General features: G+C 39.5%; 14 non-coding genes across 14 annotated transcripts; all 14 read right to left on the bottom strand.

Annotated features, from left to right (window-relative positions):
- Positions 1-83: 83 nt before the first annotated feature.
- On the bottom strand, positions 84-156 carry TRNAK-CUU (transfer RNA lysine (anticodon CUU)). The gene has a single exon. It is a non-coding gene; the product is annotated as a tRNA-Lys (tRNA).
- A 1,805-nt stretch (positions 157-1,961) lies between these two features.
- Positions 1,962-2,034, bottom strand: TRNAK-CUU (transfer RNA lysine (anticodon CUU)). The gene has a single exon. It is a non-coding gene; the product is annotated as a tRNA-Lys (tRNA).
- A 149-nt stretch (positions 2,035-2,183) lies between these two features.
- TRNAK-CUU (transfer RNA lysine (anticodon CUU)) lies at positions 2,184-2,256 on the bottom strand. The gene has a single exon. It is a non-coding gene; the product is annotated as a tRNA-Lys (tRNA).
- Positions 2,257-4,061: 1,805 nt separating this feature from the next.
- TRNAT-CGU (transfer RNA threonine (anticodon CGU)) lies at positions 4,062-4,134 on the bottom strand. The gene has a single exon. It is a non-coding gene; the product is annotated as a tRNA-Thr (tRNA).
- Positions 4,135-4,283: 149 nt separating this feature from the next.
- Positions 4,284-4,356, bottom strand: TRNAK-CUU (transfer RNA lysine (anticodon CUU)). Its single transcript has one exon. It is a non-coding gene; the product is annotated as a tRNA-Lys (tRNA).
- Positions 4,357-5,333: 977 nt separating this feature from the next.
- Positions 5,334-5,406, bottom strand: TRNAK-CUU (transfer RNA lysine (anticodon CUU)). Its single transcript has one exon. It is a non-coding gene; the product is annotated as a tRNA-Lys (tRNA).
- Positions 5,407-7,159: 1,753 nt separating this feature from the next.
- Positions 7,160-7,232, bottom strand: TRNAA-AGC (transfer RNA alanine (anticodon AGC)). Its single transcript has one exon. It is a non-coding gene; the product is annotated as a tRNA-Ala (tRNA).
- Positions 7,233-8,636: 1,404 nt separating this feature from the next.
- TRNAK-CUU (transfer RNA lysine (anticodon CUU)) lies at positions 8,637-8,709 on the bottom strand. The gene has a single exon. It is a non-coding gene; the product is annotated as a tRNA-Lys (tRNA).
- Positions 8,710-10,748: 2,039 nt separating this feature from the next.
- On the bottom strand, positions 10,749-10,821 carry TRNAK-CUU (transfer RNA lysine (anticodon CUU)). Its single transcript has one exon. It is a non-coding gene; the product is annotated as a tRNA-Lys (tRNA).
- A 989-nt stretch (positions 10,822-11,810) lies between these two features.
- TRNAK-CUU (transfer RNA lysine (anticodon CUU)) lies at positions 11,811-11,883 on the bottom strand. The gene has a single exon. It is a non-coding gene; the product is annotated as a tRNA-Lys (tRNA).
- Positions 11,884-13,093: 1,210 nt separating this feature from the next.
- On the bottom strand, positions 13,094-13,166 carry TRNAK-CUU (transfer RNA lysine (anticodon CUU)). The gene has a single exon. It is a non-coding gene; the product is annotated as a tRNA-Lys (tRNA).
- Positions 13,167-14,156: 990 nt separating this feature from the next.
- Positions 14,157-14,229, bottom strand: TRNAK-CUU (transfer RNA lysine (anticodon CUU)). Its single transcript has one exon. It is a non-coding gene; the product is annotated as a tRNA-Lys (tRNA).
- Positions 14,230-15,866: 1,637 nt separating this feature from the next.
- TRNAA-AGC (transfer RNA alanine (anticodon AGC)) lies at positions 15,867-15,939 on the bottom strand. The gene has a single exon. It is a non-coding gene; the product is annotated as a tRNA-Ala (tRNA).
- Positions 15,940-17,342: 1,403 nt separating this feature from the next.
- TRNAK-CUU (transfer RNA lysine (anticodon CUU)) lies at positions 17,343-17,415 on the bottom strand. Its single transcript has one exon. It is a non-coding gene; the product is annotated as a tRNA-Lys (tRNA).
- Between the last annotated feature and the right edge of the window lie 320 nt (positions 17,416-17,735).

Here is a 17,735-nt window from a genome sequence, read left to right on the forward strand (position 1 = left end):
TGGGAGTTATTGCATGTCTAATGCAAGATTAATCTCCATATTATGAGAGTCAATGCAATATTCAGGCAAAAATTACTCATTTTCGCCCAACGTGGGGCTCGAACCCACGACCCTGAGATTAAGAGTCTCATGCTCTACCGACTGAGCTAGCCGGGCTCCCTCCTTAATACAGTATGCAGACCAATCCCTTTTTGTGAAGAAAATCAAATCCTGGATATTCCTCTACTCTTGTTTTGCAAGGAAAGCCAGATTTATACCTCCTTCAGAGGACAGAGTGTCAAAAAAAATAAGAGAAAATGAAAATGGAAGTTGTGAGAACTTCATTTTGAGATTGCATAAGAATTCAAATTCCTCTCACATGCTAAATAATACCTGAACCCTTTTGATTAAACCACTTTAGTTGTTATAATGAGACCATATTTGAAAGCCATCTGTGATTTTTCTGTTCTTACTCTGCAATGACCTTGGCAATGACGTGTTAAAAATAAAATGTATGCAAATTTTATAATGGAGAATGCGGGCATCGATCCCGCTACCTCTCACATGCTAAGCGAGCGCTCTACCATTTGAGCTAATTCCCCTGTGTGTTAAATCTGCATAACATGAAAAAAGTAACCTCACTGCCTTCAACACTTTATTTGAAGTCCAATTGCCCATAACAGTGTTCAGTTCACTCCTAACTTATGCCTTACCTCCACTTATGGGATGTTTTACAGTTCAGGTTGGCCTGTTTACTACTCGAATATGAGTGATATTGTGGTGTGTTCATCTAGACTCATACCCTACCTAATCTTGAAGTTAAATTTCCCACCAATGAGAAACCAAGGGAGATACCATTTTTGATAGTTATTGCATGTCTAATGCAAGAATAATCACCAGATTATGAGAGTCCAGCAAAAATGACTCATTTTCGCCCAACGTGGGGCTCAAACCCACGACCCTGAGATTAAGAGTCTCATGCTCTACCGACTGAGCTAGCCGGGCTCCCACTTCCAGATGGTATGCAGACTAATCATTTTTTATGAAGGAAATCCATTCCTGGACAATTTTTGGGAGTTATTGCATGTCTAATGCAAGATTAATCTCCATATTATGAGAGTCAATGCAATATTCAGGCAAAAATTACTCGTTTTCGCCCAACATGGGGGTCGAACCCACGACCCTGAGATTAAGAGTCTCATGCTCTACCGACTGAGCTAGCCGGGCTCCCTCCTTAAGACAGTATGCAGACCAATCCCTTTTTGTGAAGAAAATCAAATCCTGGATATTCCTCTACTCTTGTTTTGCAAGGAAAGCCAGATTTATACATCCTTCAGAGGACAGAGTGTCAAAAAAAATAAGAGAAAATGAAAATGGAAGTTGTGAGAACTTCATTTTGAGATTGCATAAGAATTCAAATTCCTCTCACATGCTAAAGAATACCTGAACCCTTTTGATTAAACCACTTTAGTTGTTATAATGAGACCATATTTGAAAGCCATCTGTGATTTTTCTGTTCTTACTCTGCAATGACCTTGGCAATGACAAGTTAAAAATAAAATGTATGCAAATTTTATAATGGAGAATGCGGGCATCGATCCCGCTACCTCTCACATGCTAAGCGAGCGCTCTACCATTTGAGCTAATTCCCCTGTGTGTTAAATCTGCATAACATGAAAAAAGTAACCTCACTGCCTTCCACACTTTATTTGAAGTCCAATTGCCCATAACAGTGTTCAGTTCACTCCTAACTTATGCCTTACCTTCACTTATGGGATGTTTTACAGTTCAGGTTGGCCTGTTTACTACTCGAATATGAGTGATATTGTGGTGTGTTCATCTAGACTCATACCCTACCTAATCTTGAAGTTAAATTTCCCACCAATGAGAAACCAAGGGAGATACCATTTTTGATAGTTATTGCATGTCTAATGCAAGAATAATCACCAGATTATGAGAGTCCAGCAAAAATTACTCATTTTCGCCCAACGTGGGGCTCGAACCCACGACCCTGAGATTAAGAGTCTCATGCTCTACCGACTGAGCTAGCCGGGCTCACACTTCAAGATGGTATGCAGACTAATCATTTTTTATGAAGTAAATCCATTCCTGGACAATTTTTGGGAGTTATTGCATGTCTAATGCAAGATTAATCTCCATATTATGAGAGTCAATGCAATATTCAGGCAAAAATTACTCATTTTCGCCCAACGTGGGGCTCGAACCCACGACCCTGAGATTAAGAGTCTCATGCTCTACCGACTGAGCTAGCCGGGCTCCCTCCTTAATACAGTATGCAGACCAATCCCTTTTTGTGAAGAAAATCAAATCCTGGATATTCCTCTACTCTTGTTTTGCAAGGAAAGCCAGATTTATACCTCCTTCAGAGGACAGAGTGTCAAAAAAAATAAGAGAAAATGAAAATGGAAGTTGTGAGAACTTCATTTTGAGATTGCATAAGAATTCAAATTCCTCTCACATGCTAAATAATACCTGAACCCTTTTGATTAAACCACTTTAGTTGTTATAATGAGACCATATTTGAAAGCCATCTGTGATTTTTCTGTTCTTACTCTGCAATGACCTTGGCAATGACGTGTTAAAAATAAAATGTATGCAAATTTTATAATGGAGAATGCGGGCATCGATCCCGCTACCTCTCACATGCTAAGCGAGCGCTCTACCATTTGAGCTAATTCCCCTGTGTGTTAAATCTGCATAACATGAAAAAAGTAACCTCACTGCCTTCAACACTTTATTTGAAGTCCAATTGCCCATAACAGTGTTCAGTTCACTCCTAACTTATGCCTTACCTCCACTTATGGGATGTTTTACAGTTCAGGTTGGCCCGTTTACTACTCGAATATGAGTGATATTGTGGTGTGTTCATCTAGACTCATACCCTACCTAATCTTGAAGTTAAATTTCCCACCAATGAGAAACCAAGGGAGATACCATTTTTGATAGTTATTGCATGTCTAATGCAAGAATAATCACCAGATTATGAGAGTCCAGCAAAAATGACTCATTTTCGCCCAACGTGGGGCTCAAACCCACGACCCTGAGATTAAGAGTCTCATGCTCTACCGACTGAGCTAGCCGGGCTCCCACTTCCAGATGGTATGCAGACTAATCATTTTTTATGAAGGAAATCCATTCCTGGACAATTTTTGGGAGTTATTGCATGTCTAATGCAAGATTAATCTCCATATTATGAGAGTCAATGCAATATTCAGGCAAAAATTACTCGTTTTCGCCCAACGTGGGGCTCGAACCCACGACCCTGAGATTAAGAGTCTCATGCTCTACCGACTGAGCTAGCCGGGTTCCCTCCTAAAGATAGTATGCAGACCAATCCCTTTTTGTGAAGAAAATCAAATCCTGGATATTCCTCTACTCTTGTTTTGCAAGGAAAGCCAGATTTATACATCCTTCAGGGGACAGAGTGTCAAAAAAAATAAGAGAAAATGAAAATGGAAGTTGTGAGAACTTCATTTTGAGATTGCATAAGAATTCAAATTCCTCTCACATGCTAAAGAATACCTGAACCCTTTTCATTACACCACTTTAGTTGTTATAATGAGACCATATTTGAAAGACATCTGTGATTTTTCTGTTCTTACTCTGCAATGACCTTGGCAATGACAAGTTAAAAATAAAATGTATGCAAATTTTATAATGGAGAATGCGGGCATTGATCCCGCTACCTCTCGCATGCTAAGTGAGCGCTCTAACATTTGAGCTAATTCCCCTGTGTGTTTAATCTGCATAACATGAAAAAAGTAACCTTACTGCCTTCCACACTTTATTTGAAGTCCAATTGCCCATAACAGTGTTAAGTTCACTCCTAACTTATGCCTTACCTCCACTTATGGGATGTTTTACAGTTCAGGTTGGCCTCTTTACTACTCGAATATGAGTGATATTGCGGTGTGTTCATCTAGACTCATACCCTAGCTAATCTTTAAGTTAAATTTCCCACCAATGAGAAACCAAGGGAGATACCATTTTTGATAGTTATTGCATGTCTAATGCAAGAATAATCACCAGATTATGAGAGTCCAGCAAAAATTACTCATTTTCGCCCAACGTGGGGCTCGAACCCACGACCCTGAGATTACGAGTCTCATGCTCTACCGACTGAGCTAGCCGGGCTCACACTTCAAGATGGTATGCAGACTAATCATTTTTTATGAAGTAAATCCATTCCTGGACAATTTTTGGGAGTTATTGCATGTCTAATGCAAGATTAATCTCCATATTATGAGAGTCAATGCAATATTCAGGCAAAAATTACTCATTTTCGCCCAACGTGGGGCTCGAACCCACGACCCTGAGATTAAGAGTCTCATGCTCTACCGACTGAGCTAGCCGGGCTCCCTCCTTAATACAGTATGCAGACCAATCCCTTTTTGTGAAGAAAATCAAATCCTGGATATTCCTCTACTCTTGTTTTGCAAGGAAAGCCAGATTTATACCTCCTTCAGAGGACAGAGTGTCAAAAAAAATAAGAGAAAATGAAAATGGAAGTTGTGAGAACTTCATTTTGAGATTGCATAAGAATTCAAATTCCTCTCACATGCTAAAGAATACCTGAACCCTTTTCATTACACCACTTTAGTTGTTATAATGAGACCATATTTGAAAGACATCTGTGATTTTTCTGTTCTTACTCTGCAATGACCTTGGCAATGACAAGTTAAAAATAAAATGTATGCAAATTTTATAATGGAGAATGCGGGCATTGATCCCGCTACCTCTCACATGCTAAGTGAGCGCTCTAACATTTGAGCTAATTCCCCTGTGTGTTTAATCTGCATAACATGAAAAAAGTAACCTTACTGCCTTCCACACTTTATTTGAAGTCCAATTGCCCATAACAGTGTTAAGTTCACTCCTAACTTATGCCTTACCTCCACTTATGGGATGTTTTACAGTTCAGGTTGGCCTCTTTACTACTCGAATATGAGTGATATTGCGGTGTGTTCATCTAGACTCATACCCTAGCTAATCTTTAAGTTACATTTCCCACCAATGAGAAACCAAGGGAGATACCATTTTTGATAGTTATTGCATGTCTAATGCAAGAATAATCACCAGATTATGAGAGTCCAGCAAAAATTACTCATTTTCACCCAACGTGGGGCTCGAACCCACGACCCTGAGATTAAGAGTCTCATGCTCTACCGACTGAGCTAGCCGGGCTCACACTTCAAGATGGTATGCAGACTAATCATTTTTTATGAAGTAAATCCATTCCTGGACAATTTTTGGGAGTTATTGCATGTCTAATGCAAGATTAATCTCCATATTATGAGAGTCAATGCAATATTCAGGCAAAAATTACTCATTTTCGCCCAACGTGGGGCTCGAACCCACGACCCTGAGATTAAGAGTCTCATGCTCTACCGACTGAGCTAGCCGGGCTCCCTCCTTAATACAGTATGCAGACCAATCCCTTTTTGTGAAGAAAATCAAATCCTGGATATTCCTCTACTCTTGTTTTGCAAGGAAAGCCAGATTTATACCTCCTTCAGAGGACAGAGTGTCAAAAAAAATAAGAGAAAATGAAAATGGAAGTTGTGAGAACTTCATTTTGAGATTGCATAAGAATTCAAATTCCTCTCACATGCTAAAGAATACCTGAACCCTTTTGATTAAACCACTTTAGTTGTTATAATGAGACCATATTTGAAAGCCATCTGTGATTTTTCTGTTCTTACTCTGCAATGACCTTGGCAATGACGTCTCAAGCTCTACCGACTGAGCTAGCCAGGCTCCCTGCTTAAGACAGTATGCAGACCAATCCCTTTTTGTGAAGAAAATCAAATCCTGGATATTCCTCTACTCTTGTTTTGCAAGGAAAGCCAAATTTATACATCCTTCAGAGGACAGAGTGTCAAAAAAAATAAGAGAAAATGAAAACGGAAGTTGTGAGAACTTCATTTTGAGATTGCATAAGAATTCAAATTCCTCTCACATGCTAAAGAATACCTGAACCCTTTTGATTAAACCACTTTAGTTGTTATAATGAGACCATATTTGAAAGCCATCTGTGATTTTTCTGTTCTTACTCTGCAATGACCTTGGCAATGACAAGTTAAAAATAAAATATATGCAAATTTTATAATGGAGAATGCGGGCATCGATCCCGCTACCTCTCGCATGCTAAGCAAGCGCTTTACCATTTGAGCTAATTCCCCTGTGTGTTAAATCTGCATAACATGAAAAAAGTAACCTCACTGCCTTCCACACTTTATTTGAAGTCCAATTGCCCATAACAGTGTTCAGTTCACTCCTAACATATGCCTTACCTCCACTTATGGGATGTTTTACAGTTCAGGTTGGCCTGTTTACTACTCGAATATGAGTGATATTGCGGTGTGTTCATCTAAACTCATACCCTACCTAATCTTGAAGTTAAATTTCCCACCAATGAGAAACCAAGGGAGATACCATTTTTGATAGTTATTGCATATCTAATGCAAGAATAATCACCAGATTATGAGAGTCCAGCAAAAATGACTCATTTTCGCCCAACGTGGGGCTCGAACCCACGACCCTGAGATTAAGAGTCTCATGCTCTACCGACTGAGCAAGCCGGGCTCCCACTACAAGATGGTATGCAGACTAATAATTTTTTATGAAGGAAATCCATTCCTGGACAATTTTTGGGAGTTATTGCATGTCTAATGCAAGATTAATCTCCATATTATGAGAGTCAATGCAATATTCAGGCAAAAATTACTCGTTTTCGCCCAACGTGGGGCTCGAACCCACGACCCTGAGATTAAGAGTCTCATGCTCTACCGACTGAGCTAGCCGGGTTCCCTCCTTAAGACAGTATGCAGACCAATCCCTTTTTGTGAAGAAAATCAAATCCTGTATATTCCTCTACTCTTGTTTTGCAAGGAAAGCCAGATTTATACATCCTTCAGAGGACAGAGTGTCAAAAAAAATAAGAGAAAATGAAAATGGAAGTTGTGAGAACTTCATTTTGAGATTGCATAAGAATTCACATTCCTCTCACATGCTAAAGAATACCTGAACCCTTTTCATTAAACCACTTTAGTTGTTATAATGAGACCATATTTGAAAGCCATCTGTGATTTTTCTGTTCTTACTCTGCAATGACCTTGGCAATGACAAGTTAAAAATAAAATGTATGCAAATTTTATAATGGAGAATGCGGGCATCGATCCCGCTACCTCTCGCATGCTAAGCGAGCGCTCTACCATTTGAGCTAATTCCCCTGTGTGTTTAATCTGCATAACATGAAAAAAGTAACCTCACTGCCTTCCACACTTTATTTGAAGTCCAATTGCCCATAACAGTGTTCAGTTCACTCCTAACTTATGCCTTACCTCCACTTATGGGATGTTTTACAGTTCAGGTTGGCCTCTTTACTACTCGAATATGAGTGATATTGTGGTGTGTTCATCTAGACTCATACCCTAGCTAATCTTGAAGTTAAATTTCCCACCAATGAGAAACCAAGGGAGATACCATTTTTGATAGTTATTGCATGTCTAATGCAAGAATATTCACCAGATTATGAGAGTCAATGCAATAATCCAGCAAAAATTACTAATTTTCGCTCAACGTGGGGCTCGAACCGACGACCCTGAGATTAAGAGTCTCATGCTCTACTGACTGAGCTAGCCGGGCTCCCACTTCAAGATGGTATGCAGACTAATCATTTTTTATGAAGGAAATCCATTCCTGGACAATTTTTGGGAGTTATTGCATGTCTAATGCAAGATTAATCTCCATATTATGAGAGTCAATGCAATATTCAGGCAAAAATTACTCGTTTTCGCCCAACGTGGGGCTCGAACCCACGACCCTGAGATTAAGAGTCTCATACTCTACCGACTGAGCTAGCCGGCCTCCCTCCTTAAGACAGTATGCAGACCAATCCCTTCTTGTGAAGAAAATCAAATCCTGGATATTCCTCTACTCTTGTTTTGCAAGGAAAGCCAGATTTATACATCCTTCAGAGGACAGAGTGTCAAAAAAAATAAGAGAAAATGAAAACGGACGTTGTGAGAACTTCATTTTGAGATTGCATAAGAATTCAAATTCCTCTCACATGCTAAAGAATACCTGAACCCTTTTGATTAAACCACTTTAGTTGTTATAATGAGACCATATTTGAAAGCCATCTGTGATTTTTCTGTTCTTACTCTGCAATGACCTTGGCAATGACAAGTTAAAAATAAAATATATGCAAAATTTATAATGGAGAATGCGGGCATCGATCCCTCTACCTCTCGCATGCTAAGCGAGCACTCTACCATTTGAGCTAATTCCCCTGTGTGTTTAATCTGCATAACATGAAAAAAGTAACCTTACTGCCTTCCATACTTTATTTGAAGTCCAATTGCCCATAACAGTGTTCAGTTCACTCCTAATTTATGCCTTACCTCCTCTTATGGGATGTTTTACAGTTCAGGTTGGCCTCTTTACTACTCGAATATGAGTGATATTGTGGTGTGTTCATCTAGACTCATACCCTAGCTAATCTTGAAGTTAAATTTCCCACCAATGAGAAACCAAGGGAGGTACCATTTTTGATAGTTATTGCATGTCTAATGCAAGAATATTCACCAGATTATGAGAGTCAATGCAATAATCCAGCAAAAATTACTAATTTTCGCCCAACGTGGGGCTCGAACCCACGACCCTGAGATTAAGAGTCTCATGCTCTACCGACTGAGCTAGCCGGGCTCCCACTTCAAGATGGTATGCAGACTAATCATTTTTTATGAAGGAAATCCATTCCTGGACAATTTTTGGGAGTTATTGCATGTCTAATGCAAGATTAATCTCCATATTATGAGAGTCAATGCAATATTCAGGCAAAAATTACTCGTTTTCGCCCAATGTGGGGCTTGAACCCACGACCCTGAGATTAAGAGTCTCATGCTCTACCGACTGAGCTAGCGGGGTTCCCTCCTTAATACAGTATGCAGACCAATCACTTTTTGTGAAGAAAATCAAATCCTGGATATTCCTCTACTCTTGTTTTGCAAGGAAAGCCTGATTTATACATCCTTCAGAGGACAGAGTGTCAAAAAAAATAAGAGAAAATGAAAACGGAAGTTGTGAGAACTTCATTTTGAGATTGCATAAGAATTCAAATTCCTCTCACATGCTAAAGAATACCTGAACCCTTTTGATTAAACCACTTTAGTTGTTATAATGAGACCATATTTGAAAGCCATCTGTGATTTTTCTGTTCTTACTCTGCAATGACCTTGGCAATGACAAGTTAAAAATAAAATATATGCAAATTTTATAATGGAGAATGCGGGCATCGATCCCGCTACCTCTCGCATGCTAAGCAAGCGCTTTACCATTTGAGCTAATTCCCCTGTGTGTTAAATCTGCATAACATGAAAAAAGTAACCTCACTGCCTTCCACACTTTATTTGAAGTCCAATTGCCCATAACAGTGTTCAGTTCACTCCTAACATATGCCTTACCTCCACTTATGGGATGTTTTACAGTTCAGGTTGGCCTGTTTACTACTCGAATATGAGTGATATTGCGGTGTGTTCATCTAAACTCATACCCTACCTAATCTTGAAGTTAAATTTCCCACCAATGAGAAACCAAGGGAGATACCATTTTTGATAGTTATTGCATATCTAATGCAAGAATAATCACCAGATTATGAGAGTCCAGCAAAAATGACTCATTTTCGCCCAACGTGGGGCTCGAACCCACGACCCTGAGATTAAGAGTCTCATGCTCTACCGACTGAGCAAGCCGGGCTCCCACTACAAGATGGTATGCAGACTAATAATTTTTTATGAAGGAAATCCATTCCTGGACAATTTTTGGGAGTTATTGCATGTCTAATGCAAGATTAATCTCCATATTATGAGAGTCAATGCAATATTCAGGCAAAAATTACTCGTTTTCGCCCAACGTGGGGCTCGAACCCACGACCCTGAGATTAAGAGTCTCATACTCTACCGACTGAGCTAGCCGGCCTCCCTCCTTAAGACAGTATGCAGACCAATCCCTTCTTGTGAAGAAAATCAAATCCTGGATATTCCTCTACTCTTGTTTTGCAAGGAAAGCCAGATTTATACATCCTTCAGAGGACAGAGTGTCAAAAAAAATAAGAGAAAATGAAAACGGACGTTGTGAGAACTTCATTTTGAGATTGCATAAGAATTCAAATTCCTCTCACATGCTAAAGAATACCTGAACCCTTTTGATTAAACCACTTTAGTTGTTATAATGAGACCATATTTGAAAGCCATCTGTGATTTTTCTGTTCTTACTCTGCAATGACCTTGGCAATGACAAGTTAAAAATAAAATATATGCAAAATTTATAATGGAGAATGCGGGCATCGATCCCTCTACCTCTCGCATGCTAAGCGAGCACTCTACCATTTGAGCTAATTCCCCTGTGTGTTTAATCTGCATAACATGAAAAAAGTAACCTTACTGCCTTCCATACTTTATTTGAAGTCCAATTGCCCATAACAGTGTTCAGTTCACTCCTAATTTATGCCTTACCTCCTCTTATGGGATGTTTTACAGTTCAGGTTGGCCTCTTTACTACTCGAATATGAGTGATATTGTGGTGTGTTCATCTAGACTCATACCCTAGCTAATCTTGAAGTTAAATTTCCCACCAATGAGAAACCAAGGGAGGTACCATTTTTGATAGTTATTGCATGTCTAATGCAAGAATATTCACCAGATTATGAGAGTCAATGCAATAATCCAGCAAAAATTACTAATTTTCGCCCAACGTGGGGCTCGAACCCACGACCCTGAGATTAAGAGTCTCATGCTCTACCGACTGAGCTAGCCGGGCTCCCACTTCAAGATGGTATGCAGACTAATCATTTTTTATGAAGGAAATCCATTCCTGGACAATTTTTGGGAGTTATTGCATGTCTAATGCAAGATTAATCTCCATATTATGAGAGTCAATGCAATATTCAGGCAAAAATTACTCGTTTTCGCCCAATGTGGGGCTTGAACCCACGACCCTGAGATTAAGAGTCTCATGCTCTACCGACTGAGCTAGCGGGGTTCCCTCCTTAATACAGTATGCAGACCAATCACTTTTTGTGAAGAAAATCAAATCCTGGATATTCCTCTACTCTTGTTTTGCAAAGAAAGCCAGATTTATACATCCTTCAGAGGACAGAGTGTCAAAAAAAATAAGAGAAAATGAAAACGGACGTTGTGAGAACTTCATTTTGAGATTGCATAAGAATTCAAATTCCTCTCACATGCTAAAGAATACCTGAACCCTTTTGATTAAACCACTTTAGTTGTTATAATGAGACCATATTTGAAAGCCATCTGTGATTTTTCTGTTCTTACTCTGCAATGACCTTGGCAATGACAAGTTAAAAATAAAATATATGCAAAATTTATAATGGAGAATGCGGGCATCGATCCCTCTACCTCTCGCATGCTAAGCGAGCACTCTACCATTTGAGCTAATTCCCCTGTGTGTTTAATCTGCATAACATGAAAAAAGTAACCTTACTGCCTTCCATACTTTATTTGAAGTCCAATTGCCCATAACAGTGTTCAGTTCACTCCTAATTTATGCCTTACCTCCACTTATGGGATGTTTTACAGTTCAGGTTGGCCTCTTTACTACTCGAATATGAGTGATATTGTGGTGTGTTCATCTAGACTCATACCCTAGCTAATCTTGAAGTTAAATTTCCCACCAATGAGAAACCAAGGGAGGTACCATTTTTGATAGTTATTGCATGTCTAATGCAAGAATATTCACCAGATTATGAGAGTCAATGCAATAATCCAGCAAAAATTACTAATTTTCGCCCAACGTGGGGCTCGAACCCACGACCCTGAGATTAAGAGTCTCATGCTCTACCGACTGAGCTAGCCGGGCTCCCACTTCAAGATGGTATGCAGACTAATCATTTTTTATGAAGGAAATCCATTCCTGGACAATTTTTGGGAGTTATTGCATGTCTAATGCAAGATTAATCTCCATATTATGAGAGTCAATGCAATATTCAGGCAAAAATTACTCGTTTTCGCCCAATGTGGGGCTTGAACCCACGACCCTGAGATTAAGAGTCTCATGCTCTACCGACTGAGCTAGCGGGGTTCCCTCCTTAATACAGTATGCAGACCAATCACTTTTTGTGAAGAAAATCAAATCCTGGATATTCCTCTACTCTTGTTTTGCAAAGAAAGCCAGATTTATACATCCTTCAGAGGACAGAGTGTCAAAAAAATAAGAGAAAATGAAAATGGAAGTTGCGAGAACTTCATTTTGAGATTGCATAAGAATTCAAATTCCTCTCACATGCTAAAGAATACCTGAACCCTTTTCATTAAACCACTTTAGTTGTTATAATGAGACCATATTTGAAAGCCATCTGTGATTTTTCTGTTCTTACTCTGCAATGACCTTGGCAATGACAAGTTAAAAATAAAATGTATGCAAATTTTATAATGGAGAATGCGGGCATCGATCCCGCTACCTCTCGCATGCTAAGTGAGCGCTCTACCATTTGAGCTAATTCCCCTGTGTGTTTAATCTGCATAACATGAAAAAAGTAACCTCACTGCCTTCCACACTTTATTTGAAGTCCAATTGCCCATAACAGTGTTCAGTTCACTCCTAATTTATGCCTTACCTCCACTTATGGGATGTTTTACAGTTCAGGTTGGCCTCTTTACTACTCGAATATGAGTGATATTGCGGTGTGTTCATCTAGACTCATACCCTAGCTAATCTTTAAGTTAAATTTCCCACCAATGAGAAACCAAGGGAGATACCATTTTTGATAGTTATTGCATGTCTAATGCAAGAATATTCACCAGATTATGAGAGTCAATGCAATAATCCAGCAAAAATTACTAATTTTCGCCCAACGTGGGGCTCGAACCGACGACCCTGAGATTAAGAGTCTCATGCTCTACCGACTGAGCTAGCCGGGCTCCCACTTCAAGATGGTATGCAGACTAATCATTTTTTATGAAGGAAATCCATTCCTGGACAATTTTTGGGAGTTATTGCATGTCTAATGCAAGATTAATCTCCATATTATGAGAGTCAATGCAATATTCAGGCAAAAATTACTCGTTTTCGCCCAACGTGGGGCTCGAACCCACGACCCTGAGATTAAGAGTCTCATGCTCTACCGACTGAGCTAGCCGGGCTCCTTCCTTAAGACAGTATGCAGACCAATCCCTTTTTGTGAAGAAAATCGAATCCTGGATATTCTTCTACTCTTGTTTTGCAAGGAAAGCCTGATTTATACATCCTTCAGAGGACAGAGTGTCAAAAAAAATAAGAGAAAATGAAAACGGAAGTTGTGAGAACTTCATTTTGAGATTGCATAAGAATTCAAATTCCTCTCACATGCTAAAGAATACCTGAACCCTTTTGATTAAACCACTTTAGTTGTTATAATGAGACCATATTTGAAAGCCATCTGTGATTTTTCTGTTCTTACTCTGCAATGACCTTGGCAAAGACAAGTTAAAAATAAAATATATGCAAATTTTATAAAGGAGAATGCGGGCATCGATCCCACCTACCACTCGCATTCTAAGCGAGCGCTCTACCATTTGAGCTAATTCCCCTGTGTGTTTAATCTGCATAACATGAAAAAAGTAACCTCACTGCCTTCCACACTTTATTTGAAGTCCAATTGCCCATAACAGTGTTCAGTTCACTCCTAACTTATGCCTTACCTACACTTATGAATTGTTTTACAGTTCAGGTTGGCCTGTTTACTACTCGAATATGAGTGATATTGTGGTGTGTTCATCTAGACTCATACCCTACCTAATCTTGAAGTTAAATTTCCCACCAATGAGAAACCAAGGGAGATACCATTTTTGATAGTTATTGCATGTCTAATGCAAGAATATTCACCAGATTATGAGAGTCAATGCAATAATCCAGCAAAAATTACTAATTTTCGCCCAACGTGGGGCTCGAACCCAGGACCCTGAGATTAAGAGTCTCATGCTCTACCGACTGAGCTAGCCGTTCTCCCACTTCAAGATGGTATGCAGACTAATCATTTTTTATGAAGGAAATCCATTCCTGGACAATTTTTGGGAGTTATTGCATGTCTAATGCAAGATTAATCTCCATATTATGAGAGTCAATGCAATATTCAGGCAAAAATTACTCGTTTTCGCCCAACGTGGGGCTCGAACCCACGACCCTGAGATTAAGAGTCTCATGCTCTACCGACTGAGCTAGCCGGGCTCCTTCCTTAAGACAGTATGCAGACCAATCCCTTTTTGTGAAGAAAATCGAATCCTGGATATTCTTCTACTCTTGTTTTGCAAGGAAAGCCTGATTTATACATCCTTCAGAGGACAGAGTGTCAAAAAAAATAAGAGAAAATGAAAACGGAAGTTGTGAGAACTTCATTTTGAGATTGCATAAGAATTCAAATTCCTCTCACATGCTAAAGAATACCTGAACCCTTTTGATTAAACCACTTTAGTTGTTATAATGAGACCATATTTGAAAGCCATCTGTGATTTTTCTGTTCTTACTCTGCAATGACCTTGGCAAAGACAAGTTAAAAATAAAATATATGCAAATTTTATAAAGGAGAATGCGGGCATCGATCCCACCTACCACTCGCATTCTAAGCGAGCGCTCTACCATTTGAGCTAATTCCCCTGTGTGTTTAATCTGCATAACATGAAAAAAGTAACCTCACTGCCTTCCACACTTTATTTGAAGTCCAATTGCCCATAACAGTGTTCAGTTCACTCCTAACTTATGCCTTACCTCCACTTATGAATTGTTTTACAGTTCAGGTTGGCCTGTTTACTACTCGAATATGAGTGATATTGTGGTGTGTTCATCTAGACTCATACCCTACCTAATCTTGAAGTTAAATTTCCCACCAATGAGAAACCAAGGGAGATACCATTTTTGATAGTTATTGCATGTCTAATGCAAGAATATTCACCAGATTATGAGAGTCAATGCAATAATCCAGCAAAAATTACTAATTTTCGCCCAACGTGGGGCTCGAACCCAGGACCCTGAGATTAAGAGTCTCATGCTCTACCGACTGAGCTAGCCGTTCTCCCACTTCAAGATGGTATGCAGACTAATCATTTTTTATGAAGGAAATCCATTCCTGGACAATTTTTGGGAGTTATTGCATGTCTAATGCAAGATTAATCTCCATATTATGAGAGTCAATGCAATATTCAGGCAAAAATTACTCGTTTTCGCCCAACGTGGGGCTCGAACCCACGACCCTGAGAGTAAGAGTCTCATGCTCTACCGACTGAGCTAGCCGGGCTCCCTCCTTAAGACGGTATGCAGACTAATCATTTTTTATGAAGGAAATCCATTCCTGGACAATTTTTGGGAGTTATTGCATGTCTAATGCAAGATTAATCTCCATATTATGAGAGTCAATGCAATATTCAGGCAAAAATTACTCGTTTTCGCCCAACGTGGGGCTCGAACCCACGACCCTGAGATTAAGAGTCTCATGCTCTACCGACTGAGCTAGCCGGGTTCCCTACTTAAGACAGTATGCAGACCAATCCCTTTTTGTGAAGAAAATCAAATCCTGGATATTCCTCTACTCTTGTTTTGCAAGGAAAGCCAGATTTATACATCCTTCAGAGGACAGAGTGTCAAAAAAAATAAGAGAAAATGAAAATGGAAGTTGTGAGAACTTCATTTTGAGATTGCATAAGAATTCACATTCCTCTCACATGCTAAAGAATACCTGAACCCTTTTCATTAAACCACTTTAGTTGTTATAATGAGACCATATTTGAAAGCCATCTGTGATTTTTCTGTTCTTACTCTGCAATTACCTTGGCAATGACAAGTTAAAAATAAAATGTATGCAAATTTTATAATGGAGAATGCGGGCATCGATCCCGCTACCTCTCGCATGCTAAGCGAGCGCTCTACCATTTGAGCTAATTCCCCTGTGTGTTTAATCTGCATAACATGAAAAAAGTAACCTCACTGCCTTCCACACTTTATTTGAAGTCCAATTGCCCATAACAGTGTTCAGTTCACTCCTAACTTATGCCTTACCTCCACTTATGGGATGTTTTACAGTCCAGGTTGGCCTCTTTACTACTCGAATATGAGTGATATTGTGGTGTGTTCATCTAGACTCATACCCTAGCTAATCTTGAAGTTAAATTTCCCACCAATGAGAAACCAAGGGAGATACCATTTTTGATAGTTATTGCATGTCTAATGCAAGAATATTCACCAGATTATGAGAGTCAATGCAATAATCCAGCAAAAATTACTAATTTTTGCTCAACGTGGGGCTCGAACCGACGACCCTGAGATTAAGAGTCTCATGCTCTACCGACTAAGCTAGCCGGGCTCCCACTTCAAGATGGTATGCAGACTAATCATTTTTTATGAAGGAAATCCATTCCTGGACAATTTTTGGGAGTTATTGCATGTCTAATGCAAGAATAATCTCCATATTATGAGAGTCAATGCAATATTCAGGCAAAAATTACTCGTTTTCGCCCAACGTGGGGCTCGAACCCACGACCCTGAGATTAAGAGTCTCATGCTCTACCGACTGAGCTAGCCGGCCTCCCTCCTTAAGACAGTATGCAGACCAATCCCTTCTTGTGAAGAAAATCAAATCCTGGATATTCCTCTACTCTTGTTTTTCAAGGAAAGCCAGATTTATACATCCTTCAGAGGACAGAGTGTCAAAAAAAATAAGAGAAAATGAAAACGGACGTTGTGAGAACTTCATTTTGAGATTGCATAAGAATTCAAATTCCTCTCACATGCTAAAGAATACCTGAACCCTTTTGATTAAACCACTTTAGTTGTTATAATGAGACCATATTTGAAAGCCATCTGTGATTTTTCTGTTCTTACTCTGCAATGACCTTGGCAATGACAAGTTAAAAATAAAATATATGCAAAATTTATAATGGAGAATGCGGGCATCGATCCCTCTACCTCTCGCATGCTAAGCGAGCGCTCTACCATTTGAGCTAATTCCCCTGTGTGTTTAATCTGCATAACATGAAAAAAGTAACCTTACTGCCTTCCATACTTTATTTGAAGTCCAATTGCCCATAACAGTGTTCAGTTCACTCCTAATTTATGCCTTACCTCCACTTATGGGATGTTTTACAGTTCAGGTTGGCCTCTTTACTACTCGAATATGAGTGATATTGTGGTGTGTTCATCTAGACTCATACCCTAGCTAATCTTGAAGTTAAATTTCCCACCAATGAGAAACCAAGGGAGGTACCATTTTTGATAGTTATTGCATGTCTAATGCAAGAATATTCACCAGATTATGAGAGTCAATGCAATAATCCAGCAAAAATTACTAATTTCGCCCAACGTGGGGCTCGAACCCACGACCCTGAGATTAAGAGTCTCATGCTCTACCGACTGAGCTAGCCGGGCTCCCACTTCAAGATGGTATGCAGACTAATCATTTTTTATGAAGGAAATCCATTCCTGGACAATTTTTGGGAGTTATTGCATGTCTAATGCAAGATTAATCTCCATATTATGAGAGTCAATGCAATATTCAGGCAAAAATTACTCGTTTTCGCCCAACGTGGCGCTCGAACCCACGACCCTGAGATTAAGAGTCTCATGCTCTACCGACTGAGCTAGCCGGGCTCCCTCCTTAAGACAGTATGCAGACCAATCCCTTTTTGTGAAGAAAATCGAATCCTGGATATTCCTCTACTCTTGTTTTGCAAGGAAAGCCTGATTTA

This window comes from Lissotriton vulgaris, chromosome 1_1 (genome assembly GCF_964263255.1).
Source record: "Lissotriton vulgaris chromosome 1_1, aLisVul1.2, whole genome shotgun sequence".
Lineage (NCBI taxonomy): Eukaryota > Metazoa > Chordata > Amphibia > Caudata > Salamandridae > Lissotriton > Lissotriton vulgaris.